This window comes from Oxyura jamaicensis, assembly GCF_011077185.1.
Source record: "Oxyura jamaicensis isolate SHBP4307 breed ruddy duck chromosome 3 unlocalized genomic scaffold, BPBGC_Ojam_1.0 oxy3_random_OJ106573, whole genome shotgun sequence".
Taxonomy (NCBI): domain Eukaryota; kingdom Metazoa; phylum Chordata; class Aves; order Anseriformes; family Anatidae; genus Oxyura; species Oxyura jamaicensis.
The window spans coordinates 1-17,623 of NW_023303771.1; the positions used below are offsets into that span (position 1 = coordinate 1).

General features: G+C 55.8%; 1 long non-coding RNA gene across 1 annotated transcript; it reads right to left on the minus strand.

Annotated features, from left to right (window-relative positions):
* Positions 1-3,030: 3,030 nt before the first annotated feature.
* On the minus strand, positions 3,031-17,623 carry LOC118157163. Its single transcript, XR_004746557.1, has 3 exons — positions 17,544-17,623; positions 4,373-4,506; positions 3,031-3,249 (listed from the first exon to the last, which is right to left on the minus strand). It is a non-coding gene; the product is annotated as an uncharacterized LOC118157163 (long non-coding RNA).

Below are 17,623 nucleotides of genomic sequence, written 5' to 3' on the forward strand. Positions count from 1 at the left end.
CCCCCCCCAAAAAAAAAAAAAAAAAAAAAAAAAAAAAAAAAAAAAGTCGCCAGCCCTCCCTCCCCTCTGCCGCGCTGCCGCGCTGCCTCCGTCGGAGCCTCCGGAGGATGAGGAAGAGGAGGGAGGGAGGAAGGGAGGGGGCACGGAGCGGCGCTGGGTCCGGGGATATTTTCGCGGCTGCTCCTCGGGTGGGTTTTCGCAGCGCTTCGCGGCAAAGAGTCGCCCGGAGGCGACGGAGGAGCCGGAGGAGGAGGAGGAGGGAGGAGGGAGGAAGAAGAGGAGGAGGAGGAAGAGGAGGACAAGTGCTGCAGTGACGTGGGTGCTCGAGTGATATAGCACGGAGCGGCCGGGCGAGCCTCCAATCCCCAGGTCCTCGGCTGCCCATTTGAATAATCAGCTCACACCTAGGCGGGAGCGGCTCCTCCGCGGCCCCCCGCGCACCTTCCGCACCCCGGCGGCACCCCGGCACCGCTCACAGCGCCCCCCGCCTCCCTTTCCGGGGGGGGACACTACGGGAGCCGACCCCCCCCTTCCCCAGGGGACCCGACGCCCCCCACCCCGCGCCCCCGACGGGCGCCGCTCCCCCCGCGCCCCGCACCCCCGACGGGCGCGGGTTCCCCGGCCCCCCGGTGGGGGCAGCCGCCCCCCGGACGCACGCACCTTCTCTCCCCGCGGCTGCTCGGCGGAGCCCGGGCTCAGGCCGCTGCACGCCCGGCCGCGCCCCGGCGCTGCCCCATGGGTCCGGGCTCCGGGAGCCTCCGCTCGACTCCGGCTCCGGATCGGACGCGCGGCCCCTCCCGCGGCTCTGCCCGGGTTCCTACAGCAATTTCGTAACTAAAACAAACGGCGAGGGCAGCCGAGGGGACGCAGCGGGCGGCGGAGTGGGATCGGAGCCGTCGGGGGCCCCGGGGACCTCGCTGCCCTCCCCGCGGCGCCGGTTGCGGGGTCCCGTTGGGCGCCGTCGGGGCGGCGCCGAAGCGCCCCGCAGCCCGGACGGACGGACGGACCCTCGGACGCACGGGCGGAATCAGGCCCCTCGAAAGGCCCCCGGCCCCGCCATCGCTGCGCTGCCGGGCGCGCTCGCTCCCGCCGGCGGAGGCTGCCTGAATGCGGCCGTCGGGGAGCGGCTCCCTCCCTCCGTCCTGCCCTCCCTCCCTCCTTCTCTCCTGCCCTCCCTCCCAGCCAGAGGAAGCGGAGCGCTCCCCTCCACCGTCTGCTGGCCAAACGCCTCCCAGCCGCGGGGCGCTGCCTCCCCCGGCAGCATCCTGCGGCTGCCCCGCCGAGCGCGGCTCTGCCCGCCCCGAGGGCAGGGGGCTGCCGCCGCCTCCTTCCTGCCCCCGGGGATGTGGGCCCGCCGTGGGCTCGCTCTCACGTCCCCCAGCCGTACCTACCTGCCTGCAAAGCAAAGCGGGCAGCGCCGACCTTTCCCTTTATTTATTTGTTTAGCTTTGCTCCCGGGATTAAAACCAAGCATCGACCGGCGGAAGCCGGCGCTAGTTTTTAAACATTAACACAGACCCAACAGGAACCGGGGGCGCCTCAAGAGGGGCCCGGGGGACTTTTCCCCGTGCCCCGGCACCCTCTGGAGCCAGCTCCAAACGAAAACGGCCCCGGGAGGGCAACTTCCTATCGCGATAGCCGCGGCGATAGGGGCAGCCCGCCTCCTCCCGCCGCCTGCCTGTGTTCGGGGATCTGGGGGGTGACTGAAAACGAAGGGTGCGACCCGATGGGGCTGCCCCCAGGGCGGGCACATGCGTGGACGCGCCAGGAAAAGGGGGCTTTGCCCCCAAAAGGGGAGCGAGCGGCGTCCCCCCCCCCCCCCCCCCCCCCCCGCAGGCGCCCCGGGCCCGGGGCCCCCCGCAAAAAGCGGGGGGGGGGGCCCCCCCTGTCGCTTGCTGTCCCCGATTCCGGAGGGCCGGGGGTGGGGGGACACCCCGCCTGCCCCCGGGAGTCCCCCCGACGGCAGCGGCTGCGAGGGGCCGGGGACCCCGGCGCGACCCCGGGGTGGCATCTCCCTGCCTGCAGCCTGCGGGCCGGCTCCATGCTGTGCCCCAACCCCCTCGATGTGTGGCCAGCGGGCCCCAAAAGCAGCCGTGTATCCCCTGGGTCTTGTTTGAAACGGCCAGACGATGCCAGTACTTTTTGTTCCTCTGGGGTCACAGGAGAAATCAGGAAATTTGGCCAAGTGGGTACTGGCCACGGCCAACTGCATTGCTCCTGAGACCCTGTGCTCTGAGCTCCCCCCTTACCGCTAACTTGGGGTGGTCGGGGCATTCTGTGCTCAACCTTGGCACCACTTCCCCCCCCCCCCCCCCCCCGGCCACCAAGCACAGGATGCAGGGATGTGTTTTCTGCAGTGAACACCACGGGAGGAGGAGCGCGGCTGTAAGTAGGGTGTCCCCGTGCCAACAAATGCAGCCCCCACTGGGCCTCAACCCCACACAGCAGCACGGATGTTAGCACGCTGTGAGCGAGTCTGGCACCTCGGCACCGAGGGTGGCAGGAGGCAGATGCACAGCCAGGGCTCTCGCTGCTGCTCGTTACAAGGGGCAGCTTCCCCTTCTGGTCGGCAGGACTTGGAATGCTGCTGCCACAGAGGAGGAGGGTTTCTACCTCTGGTCACCCTCCTGCGCACAGGCTGGGAGCCGCGAGATGGACCTTCCATGGCAGCAGGGGGAGGCTGACCCCAGCAGTGGCCCCGCGGGGCCCTGCAGCCTCTGTTTCCCTTTCCATCCTTTCACGAGGGCAGCCTCCCATGCCGCTGTCCTGGGGCTGCCCATTAAAATTAATCTCTCTTAACAGAGTAGGAAAAGAGGCAGTAAGGTATATATTATTCCCTTATAACAGACATTTTTTTAAAATACCTAAGATGATAAAAATTGAAAAATTTCAGCAGTGTCTTATTTAAACATGTCTGCTTGTGTTCCTGAGAAACACATTGACCGTTTAAAAAATTACTCCTTCTCTTTAATATTTAAGTAATATTTATTTTAAATTTAATTTTTAAATTACATTTTTATTTGCATTAGAAGCCATGGCTGGAGGAGCCATTGCTCCCTTTCTGGAGGCAGGAGGCCAGCGGCCAGAGCCAAGCCTGGTCAGCAGCTGCCGCGGTCTCAGCCACCTCCATCACACGCTGGTTGCGGCGAGGCCAGCAGTGCCGACCACGTCCCTGCTTCTTCTCCTGGCACAGCCTCGCGGGCGCTGGGTGAAGGCATTTTGCCAGCGGCACCGCCTTGCCAGTCTGATCTGTGTGACAGAAAATAAAAAAAAAATCAAAAACGAAACCCCCTTACCTTATTTTTGACAACAAACAGGGTAATTATCTCCCTTCTACTGATAATTATCATAATTAATCCAATATAATGAACTCTCCCAATTGCACCTCTGTTTCACAATAAATGCAGTGGCTTTTTTTCCTCTTTAATTGAGGAACTGGCTCTCCTGCGAGACAGAAACTGTCGCTGCCCTACAGAAGAGAGGTATTTTAATAACAAGAAGGAGAGCACATGGCAGATCGCAGCGGAGACAAAAGCCGAGCGGGCAGCCACAATTATCGCCGGGATTTAACGAGGCCTACCCCTTACGAGGTGGGTGGATGCGCCGAGGTGCACCAGGGAGCTGCGGGAGGCAGTGGGTTGGAGGGAAGGGGACAGGGGAGCTGCGACCAAGGAGTGGGGTCTGCAGCTCCCACCCTTGCTGGTTTATTCCCAGTTTTTCCCTACAGGATCCCTAGGAGTTGCCCTCTGTAAGGCCAAGGGGGCTCTGCTGGGCTGGGAGCACCCTGGGCAGCTCTTGCCCCATCAGGCAGACCAGACAACTGCTTCTCATTGTCATCTACGTTTCTGTGGGGGGGAAACACGCTGGGGAGAGGCTGAGCCCCCTCACCAAAGCCCTCCAGGCACTCCTGCGGCTCGGCTGGAAAGCAGGCAGAGCACAGGCAGCCCGCTCACAAGGTCAGCATTGTTTCAGTGCCGCGTGTTGGGATGCCGCTGCTGGGGATGCTTGCAGGGTCCCTGGGATGCGCTGTAATTTCTGCTGGGCCTGCCAGGAACCAATATTCTTTGATCACTCAAGGACTCAGATGGGAACCATTTAAATAAGTGACATTCTGCGGTGGGGGAGATTTTTCCCTCTCTGCGGAGTTACCTACACAATAACACAGGCCGTCAGCTGCAGCACCGCCGGGGAATTACTACAATTACACTCTGCAATATTGACTTAACTATTTGAAGAACTCCACTGCCAAGTCTCTCCTAATTAGATTCAAGATTTAATGGGGCTTCTTAATTCATGAAAATATTTTCCAAGGCTTTAACAAGTCCAACAAAGGACGATTCAGGAGTATGCAAAAATTTAGCGATTGTAATACCTTATCAAGAGCCCAAGGATAGACACCCAACGTCTGTAATCCTGGAACGACATCCCCTGCTGCCAGGCTGTACAGGCACCACAGAGTGCTGGCCGTGTGCCTTCTCCCAAATTCCCCGTGGTCCTGACATGGCCCTGAAAGCAGAGGGAAAAACTTTGGGAAGAGCTTTTCCATGCAGCTCCTGTGGGAGGGTCTCTGTGCTCCCAGCAGGGCACCATCAGAAATAAAATCAGCCAAGCCAAGCCCACCTGCTCCCCACCTGAAGCCTTTGAGGGGTGCTTCACATGCACAGACTCCTGCACTCTTTTTCCCTGGGATCCAAACAAAAAGCCATTTAGAGGGAGCCTCCCCTTTAGTACAGCTGTGCCGTGCCTCATCCATACACGTACCTGCAGTGGCCGCTCCGCACATGGCTGGTGTGGCTATTTTTGCCATGCTCGGTACCCCAGGTTCTATTTTAATGTTTCTCCCCACTCCGTAATTATTCAACGTGCCACAGAAGGTACTGAGTGGCTGCAATCAGTTGCCACCACCCCAAGGTAAAATAAAACACTGGAAATGCCCAAAGAGTGCACCTGGGGGAAACAAAGCCACCTGGGTCCCTGGGGGATGGGGCGCAGGAGAGCAGGACGGCTCGCTGGCATCACCAGGATGCTCGATGCTGCTTGGGCAGGACGGGCAGGGGGTTGTGGTGCCCACACGTGGCCCGCCAGCAGGACAGTGCCTTCTGGAAGGGCTCTGGAACAAAATCAACATAATGCATCTGCTGGCTGTTTACCGTGGCCCACGTGACAGTGCCCTCGTTGATTTTCTCCACCAGCACATCTTGCTGGGTAAACAAGATGCACAGGCATCTGGAGTGGTGGCGGGGGGAAAGGGGTGGTGGTAAAAAGCCAAAGTTAACGCATTCAGCCCAGTGCCTGGGACCTCCCAGGGACAGCCCTCGCTTCAGAGGACAGAGGGAGAAGGGGGTGCTGGGGAGGATTCCCGATAATGCTGATTCTCACGCTCTGCAGACCTGGGCAAAAATTAAGAGAAAAAGGGTGTCCTCACCTGTGGGAAAGCCCCGCCAGGGCTGGTTTCATGAGCTGAGCCCCGGCCGGCGCGGGCAGCCCTGGGAGGTTTTACCTGGTTGACCAAAGTGTTCAGGCTGTGGCTTCTGGTAAAGGAAATATTTTTATTTTTTTTTTTAATGTTTAATTATCAGTTTCTGAAAACTGAAATGTCTTTGGTTTTACAATAAGAAAACAAACAGACAAATTGCATGTGGATACTCCTCCCAAAAGCCCCTACTTCAAAACCTCCCTGTTATTTTCCAACAAAACCCCTTTCTGCTGGAGGCCAGCCAGCCTGGAGGCGTCTGAAGCCACAGGAGGAGAAGGCAACAGCTTCCATCACTCAATGGGGGCAAAGCAGCCCCAGCCATGTCCCTACAGCCTTGGGGGTCACCTCCATCCATCAGATGGGGCTGGTTTGCTCACCCCCAGCAACATTGCACCACAAGCCTAGAGGAGGCGGTGGTAGAGCAAGACAAAACTTCCCAGCAGGACCAGGGTGGGAAATGGGGCAGCCAGGCTCATGTCCCCACAGTGCCCCAGGAGCACAAGCTCCTGCAGAGGCACAGATGTTTCTGCACTTTATGCACTTTTCTGCACTTTATGCACTTTCAACCAAGCCCCAGATATTTCAAGGAACAGTACAATGAACCTTACAGCTGTGGGTGCCCACCTGTGGGGCCAGGTTATAGATGTGGAGATGTGCTGTTCCAGAGCTACACCATGGTGCAGCCATCTCCAGACCTGAGCCAGGTCCCCTCGCCTGGCTCCAGATGTCCCTGCTGGTGGCACCAGAGACAGGCAGTGCCAGGATGGGCGATGCTGGACGCTTGGGTGCACACACTGCCTGATCCCGATGGGATTTCTTATCGCGACGAGAGTCTGTTTGCCGAGGCGATCAAAACCCTCAGCAGGCTGAGAGCTTTGCAGAGGACTCTGGTGGACATTTATAGCCCTCTGAGTCATTACCAACCTTGTTTAAACCAGTTATACCTGGCCAAGACCTTTAAAATAGCTTCATTTATACTGAAAGACTGCGGGTATAAATAGCAGTGCGAACAGCCCTCTGAGCGCGATGGCTCCGCCGAGCACAGGGAGTGAGGCGGCACACATTGACCAAAACCCAGCTCCCCCCCGCCCCGGCACTTCCCTGTCCCCCCTGGTGCTGGGGGAGCCCCCAAGGAGCGGGGGGTGGCTGCTCCCGGGGCCCCATCCCCATGGGAACGAGAGCCGGCAGCTCATGGGAACGAGGTGTCCCTGGCAGGGCCACCAGCAAAACAGCCAGAGCGGAGATTTCTGCTCCGAAAAACATAAGCTGCCTGGGGCTGGAAGCCTGTCTGCGAGCCTGCGGTTTCGTGACCACTAATAGCAGCCCTGTGCCCTGCAGGATCACCCCATAAATCTGGCTTGGGTCAGGCACGGGCACACAAGCGCGTTTCTGTTTAATTAGTGAGCGTGGTACAAAGCTTGTCCTGGTGTGAGGGGCTCATGCCAGCCCGGGTCGGACCCTGCCCGATGTGGCACCAGCACTGCAAGAGCCCTCAGCCAGCACAGTGGGGTTACTGGGAGTTTATGGTCTTGGAGAGGCACCCTGCATGGGGCAGGGGATGTCGGGGGACCAGTCACGGGCATCCCTGCAGCTGCTGCTCCATGCCCCATGGCTCCCACCCCTGGCACTGTCAGGTGGAAAACTTCATCCCAGCCTGCCCTATTGGAAGCTGGAAGAGCTCTGCCTGTAAGATTGGCTTAACTTTGGCCAAACAAATCTTTATCTGACTCAGTAATCCTTTTTTTTTTTTTTTTTTTCTCCTCCTCAAAAAGAGAGAAAGCAGAGCTGGAGAGCAGCGCTGGGCACCTGCTCGGGGCGGTGCTCTGCCTGGAAGCACCCGCCCTCCCCTGGGGACCTCTCCCCCTGAAAATAACGCTGCCTTTTCCTCCAGCACCATCGGCATCCCTGGGTGTCTGGGGGGAGCAAACCAGCAGCATCCCCACCTGGAACCAGCACACTCCTCGCCCCCAGCAACGGCAGCACGTACGAGGTGGCGGGCTGCTAAATAAAGCCCGGCTCCAGCCGATGGAAAAGCTCCCCTCCGGCGGGCTGGAGGAGGCGGCTCTGGCTTTCTCCAAACATTTCTCTCCCCTCGCTATGATCTTTTTTTTTTTTCTTTTTTTTTTTTCTCTCTCAGAGGAAACATTGCCCAGATCAACACATGCCCGAGGAGTGATTTTACACGGGTAGGATGGCACTTTCTGCTGGAAAAACTTCCAATCAGCTGCATTCACAAGCTGGGTTTATTTTTCACAGTTTTCTGAGTAGGTTTTGTTTCAGTGCCAGAGTAAAGAGCTGGAGGTACATATTTTAGCCCAACCTGCAACACCCTCATCGTCACCAGATTTGAGCAAGGAGAGGGCTTTGACCTACATTTGTAGCCCAGCCTGTGGAGGGGCTGGGTGTCCCTCGAGCCCCTGGTATTTTCCCACTTTTCTGCATGGGGTTTTCTCCCCTGCATTATACAGGCTCTGCCTGAAAAAGCCAGCCTGACCGCAGACTCTAGCCCAAGCATCCTCCGAGCGCTTTGCAGCCCCTGAAGCTCTCCAGCCAGGCGTGGGGCTGCTCCAGGATGGAACAAAATTAACCAGAGCTTTTTAAAGCTCTCCCACCTTCGTCTCCGCTCTTCCTCCGGGTAGGTGTCCCGGCGGCGGCAGAACAAGACGGCTACAGAGGGCTGCTGGAAGCTGTCAGCGTGGAATACACTGGGAGGCCTTTTTGCCTGGAAACTATTTCCTACCCGCAGGCTGCGGCGGCAGCGAGCATTCCTGCGCGGGCTGCCTGGGGAGGCAGCGTGGCCGCGGTGGGGGCACCCGCTTTGACGTCCCCAGGGCGTGCAGTGCTGAGCAGAGATGCCGACAAAGCCCTTTTATGCTCCCAGGATTTGGGTTTGTTTTCTCTACGGGGAGACAAGGGTGGCTGGCACGTGCCAGCAGCAGGCAGGGCAAAGCGTCGCCTCCCCGCATGCCCTTGTTTCAAGGCGCGAGCGGGCTGCACGCAAGGAAACAGAGAGGCTTGTTAAAAAAAGAAGACCCAATCCGTAGCTGTTGGGGAGCAAAAACAACCCATTAAAGCCAGGGCCGTGGCTGTAAATCAACAGAGCCGCTGCTATTTCCATCTGTCACGCGCAGTGGGGAGAAGTGCGGTGGGGCGGTGACGGCGGCGCTGTTCCAGCCCCGAGACACCCCCATGCCCCCTGCCCATGGCAGCATGTGGCAGGGCTGGACAGGCCCCCAGAGAGCCACGATGCCACCTCGATCCTTGCAGGACTCATAATGGCAGGGCTGCTCCCAACAGAAGACATCTGGGGGCCAGGACCCCAAGGCTGTGCCTGAACACTCCCGGGACTCCCCCTGAGCAGCCCACCTGGGACAGACCTCAGAGCCTCTCCAGAGGGCACCACACAGAGCTGTCAGGCAGAGTCTGGATATTTTCACCAAAACCCAACCAAACAACCTGCAACTTTTCCTACCTGAGAGAGATGTGATTGAAGACAATTTTTTACCTCCCCCCTTCCCCCCCCCCCCCCTTTTTTTCCCTTCCCATGAATAATCAAATGAGTCATTAGGCTGGGAAAAGTGCTCTCAGGAAAAAAGATGACCTCTGGGGATTTGGCAATATTTCCCTCTGATACTTGCTGCAGACCTAAGGCTGCAGGCCTGAATGCAGGCTACCACATCACCCTTCTCTTTTTGTGGGTCAGCTTTGCTCAGGGGCTGTGCATGGCATGGCTGCTGCCTTCCCTGCCCTCGCTGGAGAGCCAGGGTGGGCAGGCAGCTGGGGCCACCAGTCCTTGTCTCACCAGGACATCACCCCAGGATTCAGTCAGAGCTCCCCATGGACCCCTCACAGCTCCATCCACTCTGTCAGGGAGGCAGGACCACCTCGCACCTCATCAGCCCCGGCTCTATAAGCAGCAGTGCCGCTCACCCGTATCTCCCTGCAGATACGGATCTACAGGCGTGCTGGGTGGACATCCGTGTCCATCACCACTTACTAAATGAAGTACATGGGTTACAGTTTTTATATCCAGCTTCATACTTTGTGTATGTTTGCATATGGTGAAGAAGTAGGAACGTGTCTCCCAGAGTCACACATTTATTTTAATACCCAAAGACGCCCCAGAGAGCGGCTCTTTAATCTGGGAAGAAAGGTCAGGCGGCGCAGTGACGAGCAAGTGACAACAACCTAGGAAAAGACCAAAAAACGGAAACAGACAAAAAGCAAAGAGAGAGGCTAGGTTTTTCCCTGGCCCTTGCACCTGGCATCTCTCCTGCCCATACGGGGGGGGGGGGGGGGGGGGCCTATAGGGGGGGGGACTGGGGGAGGAGGGAGCGAGCCCTTGCCCCCCACTGCCCATTTCCCCTCCAGCAGCGCCCAGCCCCGTCACGAGCATTGCTGTCCGTCCTGAGTCCCTCGCTGCCACCCAGCACTCCGGCAGCCCCTCGCCACTAGGCTTTTTGAGACTTTCCCACAAAACTCTGCCTTCTCCCCCCGCTCTGCCCCCCACCAGCTGGAGGCAACTTTGCTAGCGCTGCTGTGATCTGCGCTGGTTGCAAGTAAGCAGCAGGACCCAGGAGCAGCAGCGGGCGTAAGCCCCTCGCTGCCTCCCATCCGTATTTGCGGTGGCTTCCAGGCTGAAAAGCTGCTGGCAGCCCTCACATTAGCACCTCATCAGCTCCCCGGGGGCCCCGGCAAACACAGCCTGCCCGCCGAGGAAATGCCCCAGGCCTTGTGATGCAGGGCCCCCGGGGCGGCAGAGGGAGGAGGACGCTTCCTGCCCCGGGCCGCAGCTGCCTCCCGCGCCAGCATCTCGGGTGGGCAAACAGCACCTGGGCGGGTAAGAAGGCACGGATGTGTATTCAGGAAGCACACGGGCACCCCGCTGCTCCCCGAGCCCCCCGGCATACACATGCTAATGGCACCCCTCGGCCAACGGGGCGATTCATTATTCCTGTGAGCGGCACCCACTGCAACAAGGATGCTTCCCCTCTTCTCCCCACGCTGAAGGCTTTCCCTCTTGGGCTCAGAGCACCTGGTGGCCTTGGGAGGAAGGCTCCCCACTGCCAGTGGTGGGGGGGCAGGATTTATTCTCTGGTGGCAGCTCACAGCCATGAACGACACTGTGAAAAACGGCAGCCACCAGCACATCCTTTGTTTGGGATGCTGCCAAAAGCAACCCCACCACTGCGGAGGAGATAAAGCAGTGTGTCAGTGCCGCAGAGGTCAGGGCTGGAAATTTAGCATACTGCTACCTTCTGTGCCCGCTCCTTGGGGCCAGCAAATGCAAACAGATGCTGCCGGGAAGGTTCACAGGAGCTGCACGCTTTCTGTGCAGGCAGAAGCATCAGCCGGGGCCCAGAGAGCAGAGGAATGAGCCCGCAGCCCTCCCTGTGCACCACTGCTGCCTGCTCCTCTCCTCTCCCTACTGGGATTAAAGCTCTCTGTGCCCTCAAACCCCCATGGCTCCCAGATATGTCATAGTCCCGAGTGAGCCACAGAGGCCTTCGGTCTTTGTAGAGGTCATACTGGTGACAAGATGCAGTTTATTTTGGTAAAGTCTAGGGAAAGGCAGTGCTTTTGGTCCCAGCTTCTGGTGGACACATGCATAAGGAAAGCCATGGGCCAGAGAGCGGACCCGGACTCCTCTGTTTCCCCTCACTTCCACCAGCAGTGACCTCTGTGCTCTGGTGCCAGCTCCCTGAGCCTGGCACGTTTGGGAAGCCAGTCCTGCAGGCTGGCAGAGACAGTGGTCAGTTTGCAGGGATTGCCTTCAAAGCAAACCACAGGGCAGATGGATCTGGGTGCTCGGGGAACCCTCAGCACAGGGACGGACCTGCTGCCCTGGGCTGCAGGAGGGTCCCGGGGAACCAATGGATGTGTGCCCCAACAGGCATCGGGGTGTGTGCCTCCCACACCAGGAAATGAGGCTTGTACCCAGCAAATTTCACAGCCACTATGGACCAGGCTTTGCTTTTGAGCCCCTGTTGACAGAAAAGCATCTTGCATTTAGCACCCTGGCTTCAGAAAGGCTGGCTGGGGTCTGAGCAGCTGTCTACAGAGAGTGTCCTCAGTCCTTCTGGCCCAGTGCTCTCAATCCTCCCAGTCCCAGGTCAGTGCAGTCAGGCAGGAATCAGTGGGGTTGTACAGAACTTGCCTTAAAACTCCCACTAAGCCCACCTGAGGTGAAATCCTACCTGTCAGCACTACGTGGTTATTCTATGGAGCTGAACAAGGCCCCGCCATGGGATGCACCCATTGCTGGTCCTGAGCAGCAGAGAACAGCCCTGTCCTCCTCTGTGCCAGCACCCCAGAGCTGAGCACATGCAAAGTGTTCCCATGGGCATTTTCCCTCGCAGGGATGTGATTACTGTTACTGTTGCTCCGCTGCAAAGGTGAAAAGGAGTGCTGTCTTTAAAAATAAATAGAGGTTGGCTCGCAATCTGAACTTATCAAGAAGGAGAGATGGTAGTCTCAGAAAGGGGAAAATAAACAAATTTGGAAGCAAACTAACTGAGCAATCCTCCACTTATCTCCGAGTCACAAGTCCTGCTTTGCTGGTGCCAGATGATAACATCGTGGAGGCAATATAAGGCACCCAGCTCTCCGCACTGCTTTAGCTGAGTGATGCAATCAGGAACAATCCTGAACCCGTCTCCTGGCAGATAAAAAAGCTTTTCTTGTCCCTCAGACAGCTGAAATCAGCTACCATGGCCGTGTCTGCCTGATACTCCTCTGTGCTGGTGTTGCGACAGAGCCAGTTCCCCAAAGCCCGGTACCCACCTGAAACAGCTCACGTCAAAAAGCTGATGTGGGGCTGACCCCAGGGATGTGGGGACAGTGGGGATAGTGGGCAGAGCCAGGGGGCTTCAGAAACCAGTGCCTGCTGCTCACACCATGCCCGGCTGCTGCATGTGAAATGCAGGCATGTGAAATGCACCTTACAGCCCCCCCAAAGGCCTTTTCGCTTCCAAACTGGCCCCAGACACCACCTTGAGTTAGGCACCCAGGACGAGCAGTTACTTCAAAGAACATCACTTCTAAGCAGCTGTCCCCAGGCAGATGGGTCTCAGCATTAAGCATGATGTGCTGTAAAGTGTACCTCGGCTCAGATGTGGTCACTCGACCTGGTGTCTCTGGGGACAGACTGCTGTCAAGCACCGCATTTTCTCCAAGCTGCAATGAGAGGTCCCAATTGCCCATCAGTCACACCCTAGTGTCCCCACCCAGGGTTTTATCACAGACAGCCTTTCCTCATCATCATCATGGTCCCAAAACACAGCCAAGGTGCCGCGATATGGATGCTGCCGTCGGCTCCGGCACGGGCGTGATCTGAGAGGCAGCAGGTATCCGCAGCCACAGGTTCCTTGTTTGACTGAAATAATTTTATTTGAATACAATATGCTATTTCAACAATTTTAAGTTGCATGTGGTTATTTAAGATGGATTCAGTTTTAATTTAATCAGTTTAATGGGATTTTATGTTTTTAGATATAGCACCTCCAAATTGTCTGATTAACTTTTCAGAATCAATACGCTTAACAGCAAAGCATACAATTACATGGGAAAATGATCTCTTCCATAACTGGTGTGTGAGCGATCACACAGCTTCGTCTTGAACCATAGGGTTGGAGATCAGGCCCCTCAAAACTGCCTGTCCCAGCTCAGGCACCCGAGGAAGAGAGGCTGCAGGCAGCAGGGATGCTGGAGCAAGGCTACCAGCTGCTCCACTTTGCTTCTCGTGGCATTTTTGAATTACAACAGCAATTAATGTCCTAAGAATCTTAGAAAAGCCAGGCTAGGATTGCATCCATGGTGGTGTCACCCAAGGAGGTGACAGTGGCAAACAGACCCACTTTGCCCACCACCAGCACATGGAACATCCCCAGGCCATTCCCTGTCCCCGGTGCAGGAGCTGGATGGGACCCATCCAGCCCAGCTCCCCTCCAGTCACATACTGCCACTGCCTCCGAATTTATTCCTCTAGCCTGACACATCCCCCTTCTTTTTGTCAAGTTGCATAATTTTTGAACTTACATACTTGAAAAATTCTTTTAGAAATGTCAAGGTGACTGGCGTATTAAAAATGAGCCAGAGCAAACAGGAATGACATTATTTTAATTCTTTCAGTGCCAGGTCATTTTCTCTGTAATAACATAGCTTAGATACCAGCCTCCTGCCCCTTGCATCATCCTCCCCCTTACTTGCTTGGTTGTTTTTATTTGTTCACCTGCTAGATAAAAGAGGAGGGGCAGAAGAAAAGCCACTGCTGTTGTGGAAACCCCTTTTGCTAGGATTTTCAGGAGGTTTATTATCCAAGTCCCACTAAAATTTTACAGGATTTGGGCAAATTTGAGCTCACTTGAATTCCCCAACCAAACACAGTAAAATCCTGTGTTTTCTTTTAGGATCTGAATGTTTTTCTCCAGCAGGAGGGGAAATGGGAGAGGATTTGTGTCCTGAGCAAGGCAGCTGCTGTGGCAGGGCAGCTCCTGGAGTGCTCAGGGGCTGCCTGTGGATGTGCTGCACTGTTACTGCAGCTTGGTTGTTCCTGCAGGCGGCCAGCCTAGCTGCTTTAGAAAAAGGCAGGAGCCAGATGACAAGTGATTGATGTGTAAAAAAAAAAAAAAAAAAAAAGACAGAATTTTGAAATGCCCTTCCCCAAAAATGAAATTTCCAGGCTGGGCTGAATGAAATGATTATAAAATGGAGGTGAAGGCAGGTCCCTGCATCCCTGCTGGGCATGGGGATGCAGAGAAGCAATGGGAAAAAAGGAACAGCACCGGTAACATCTCCAGCAGGCAGCTGTTTGCTCGAGCCAACAGCAGCCCAGCCTTAAAGCCTCTTTCTGCTCTCCCAGCTGCCAGACCGCGCTCAGGCCTGCAGTCAGGAAAAAACATTTCCTCGGGTAGTTCAATCGCACGGCTAATGCCCCAGGTAGTTATTTTCCGCCAGCTGTGCATACAAGCAGCAAAGTCCATGAGGTGGTGAGTGCTGAGCTCACTAAGTCGAGGCCGGGGTGGGTTTCAGAGCGTCCCCAGCACACAACCTGGTAGGGAGCACTCAGGACCTGTCCTGTGCACCTCCAGTAAAGCCAGGGGATGCTAGCTGCAGCCAGGGTTAAAGCCAGCATTTGCAGCACTTGGTAAAAATCACCAATTAAAAACTGCTGAGAATGTGGCCACGTTGAAAGCAGACCATGAGAAAGGGTGGCTAAATCCATGCTAAATCACTGGAGGGCTAAATCTGTGCTAACACACAGCAGGCAATAAACATGCTGCCGCCAAGGAAAAAAAAAATATTTTTTCCAGTATTTGTCTTAGCAAACAGAAGCTATTTGCAAATGGTTTTGAGGTGGTAGCGGCCTTCCTCCATGAGTGCCAGAGACTTGAGAAAGTTGAGGGGTGTTTCCTTGCCTGGCGGCTCCGCACAGTGCAAACAGCAAGATGTGCTGCCGCAGCACGCAGCAGGTGACTGGGGCTGCACCAGCTGTCAGCAGGGCTGGGAAAGGGGAGATTCACTCATTCTGACACCACATAAACAGCTAAATAGAAGCCCAGAATAAAGGGAGGGCAGCAGAACAGTACCTGGTGCTCCTGGCAGCACCGTGCATGGCTGTGGGACCAGCTGGACCACAGCACCCCACACCTCCAGCAAAGGCACAGCGCTGAAGCCAGGAGATGCAGGCCAGCTGGGGACACTTTTGGGTGCTGGACCTCGTCCCTGTGGCTAGCAGCCACCATCCCTTGAGGGTCCAGGTACTCCCTGGTGGCCTGGCCATCTCCAGCCAGCGTGTGCGTGCTTGGGCAGAGGCGCTCTGCGAAGGGAGCTGCTCCAGCTTTTCTATTTACAGGCTCTATTCATCCACCCTTCGGTTTCGACGGTGCCCTGCCATGAAAGTTGCCTGCTTCTCTGTCTTTGCAGTCAGGAAACCTCAGCTGGCTTTAGCAGACCATAGGAAATGGCAAAGTCTCAGGTTCTACCTCTCCAAAATAAGGTGCAGCTAAATTAATATGGTGTGAGTGACTGGAGAAACGAAGTCACATTAGCCTTAAAGCAAGCAGCATCAGGGGATAAATGCATCTCTGTACTGGCAGTGTTCCTCTCTGCCCAGAACTGGCCAGGTTGGAGGTAAATGCTTTAGTTTTCAGGCCTGGAGCCCACAGGTTGTTCCCTGCTGCCAGCATCCCCCTGCTATTTCTGCATGGCACCACAGCGACTCAGGGGCTGACCCCACAAGTGCAAAGGGACATTGCTATGCACCTGTCTTGGCCTTACAAATAATGTCTAGAAGACATGAAAGAGCTGGAATCTGAGCTCAAGTTGGCTCTTGACAGAGGTGAGCAGCACGACCCTATCCAGGGTACTCACTCAACCAGCGCATAGCAGGTCCCAAAGCCCAGCCCTGGCCACAGCAGCATGACGGGTAGCAGCATCAACACCGACAGCTGCTGAGTGGGAAGCAACTGCCCAGAGGTGCTTGACTGTGTCCAGAATAGCTGATAAACAGCAAGGCTCAAGCTTTCCAAGTACACAAGTAACAGTCATAAAAACTAAGAATATCAGTAGCCCCAAAAGAGTGGTTCGAAAATTGTTTGCATTTGGTCTTATTTACTTTCTGCTGGTGAAAGGTTTCACTAGTCAATCTTCAGAGTTGTTTTCTTTTTCGCCTGCAACCACAGAGATCCAACCTCCCCCCCCACCCCCAAGAGAAATCCTTACACTAACCATGGGCTTCAAGAAATGGGCCAATCATCTCCAGTGAGGAACTTAGGAAAATCATAAGATTTACTGATTGCAAGCTCTGTTTGAGTTTAACCTGTTCTTAGTGCTTTCCTCCTTGCTATTTTTTCTCTCTATAAAGAAAAGAATAAAGCACAATTCCCATCAAGAAGAAAAGCACCATGGCTGTTGCATAACAGCATATGGACCAGATTCTAAAGCCTCCGAACACTAATTTGGCCCTTGTTATTTGTGTACAGCATGACTTGCTGCAATTTCCATCAGCAATTCAAGCTCATCTATTATCATGCCTGCTTTTAATCTAGAAGGATTTAGACAAATTCCACTGTGCTATTTAAATATTAATTAAGATTTCTCAGCTAGTGCATTCTGCATACCCTCTCAGCTTTCATCTCTCCAAATCTGGGAGACATTTTTTGAGCAGGTTCATGGTAAACAGGCAGTGGTGCCAGGCAGGCACAGGGCTAAGACACAGCCTGGTTGCCTTTCCATAGCCCAGGCTCATCGAGAGCCAAGCAGGACTCTTGAAGGCAAACTGAGGAACCTGGCAAACCCAGCTGCCCGCCAGTTTTCTCCTCTTGATTTCATGTTGTTAAATATACCTGTTGGCATGAGCTCTGCAAATCCACAGGATTTAAGGGGAATGACCATCCCCACCTGGTCAATGCCAGCTTGTGCCCCTTCCCCACTTCATCAGCTTAGTTTTTCTGTGAGCTTTATTCAGCATTTCATGGCAAAACCTCAATATTTATGGCAATAAAGGCAAGATTTGAGAATGCAGAAGGAATCAGATTGGAACTGAGCTGGAGGGGGGAGGAAGTTGCCCTATCTCACTCCAAAAGCAGCCAGCATTTATCAGCAAGGGAGACCAGTGCCACAAATCTAGGCCACTGCCCAGGTACACAAAAAAAGGTACTTTGCTCTGCTCAAACAGAAATAACTTATTAACAGGAAAGCGCGAGGGCCAAGCCCTTCATGAAGCAGGCTTTGGGAAGGCAGAAATCAGAGGCAGAAAGGACACCCCATGGATGTCTGTACACGGGAGCCCCCCTGCAGCCCCACAGTGCCACGTCTGCCCAGCCTGCCGGGGACAAGGCAGCATGGATGGGTCAGACAGGGCGCCACAGGCCAACCCTGGCTCCTGAGACATGTCCTGTGTACATTGGCCAGCACCCCAGAGCAACTCAGTGGCTGGAGGTGCGCTGCATCCCCCCCACTGCAGTGCAGATCCCTCTGCAATAGCTAGCCAGGGTGGTCAGGGATGGACACAAGGAGGTTTGGGGACCCCCTCATGGCCCCATGGCTGCCCCCAAGCCCCACGCACCCTGTGCTGGCAGCTGCCCCATCCCCAGGCATGAGCGTTCGGAGGAGCACAAACGGTGGCATTGAGTGGGGCTCTGAAAC